This window comes from Ptychodera flava, chromosome 18 (assembly GCF_041260155.1).
Source record: "Ptychodera flava strain L36383 chromosome 18, AS_Pfla_20210202, whole genome shotgun sequence".
In the NCBI taxonomy this organism is placed as follows: Eukaryota; Metazoa; Hemichordata; class Enteropneusta; family Ptychoderidae; genus Ptychodera; species Ptychodera flava.
The window spans coordinates 26,324,761-26,326,047 of NC_091945.1; positions in this window are offsets into that span (position 1 = coordinate 26,324,761).

Below are 1,287 nucleotides of genomic sequence, written 5' to 3' on the forward strand. Positions count from 1 at the left end.
TAACGATGGCATCAAAATAAAGTTGACTTTACTGTTGAAATGAACAGCATCTGTGTCCGGTAATTCTCTTGGGAAATGAGACCATTTCACGATGGCAGATCCTGAAAGCCTCGATGTGGTCGACTTTGCCTTACAATGTCACATCTTCTACTCTATCAATGGAAAGAGGGGAAGATTTCATCAGCTCTTCCAAAAAAATATTCAATATGTGTTATCAATCTCCATTTTGCGATCATTTTCATAGTTTTTGTTTCAAGTGATCGTGTAATGCACGACTTTAGACGAAATACAATTGCTCTCCACGCCGTTCTCGCCCCTTGTGATAAACGAGACGCGTCTTTTCAAGAGTTAAATAACAATCATGACGATACACCAATCACTACAGACTATCTTGATGCAGTCACTTTAAAGATTTCCTGAGAACCCAGCACACTGCTTTCAATGTATTGGTACAATTGTTTAATTATGGAGTGAAACAACATTAATTTTGGGAGGAACTGTCATAACGATTTATACAAATATTGCTTTTACTTTCTGATATTGACTCGATTATTCGTAGGTAAAGCAACTTCTGTTTATTTGCTGTCAATGTAGAGATTTAAGAGTATAAGTTGGAGCCCCACTTTTCAAGATCTGAATATCCATGCCCCGCCCTTGTGGTATATTATGATATGTCGCTTAAGCCATTAAGATAAGCTCACGTCATCTAACTCCTTTATGAAATGATAGAACCTAAAACTGGTGTTCTGTTGTCATCGCCATTTTTGAAAAGTCACGCTACGTTAATCGTATCAATGCACCAGAGAGCGCTTTCGTCGAAACCTTTTACCGGTGGTGGATTTCTCTTGTAGTTTAAGTCGTTCTCGTCGCGGTTTTGACTTCCGAGTCGGATCATGTAAAAGTTGGCTCATGGAGGCGTGTTTTCCAACAGTTTTGCCGTGCTGACGGTCCTCACACTTTCAATTCCACGCCCACAATTCACTGGAGGATGTTTGCCGCCACATTCGTGGCCGAGGCGTTGGCACACAACACCGTAATAACGCACCGTCGATTTACTAGAACAAAACCCACTTCCTTTCCACAAGAACTCGGCGCACACGTGCTAAGATCAGCACGACACAAAACGAATGCGCAGGGGTTTCTCCTAATGGGCACTCCACGTCACGCGCTGTCAGGACCGTGAGTGGGCGTCCTCTTGACAAATGTGTCCGCCCATTCTTCCAAGACGGGTCTCCCGGATTATACAGAAAGTACCTTCTAGCCAAACTACACAGAGCACGCCCTCGG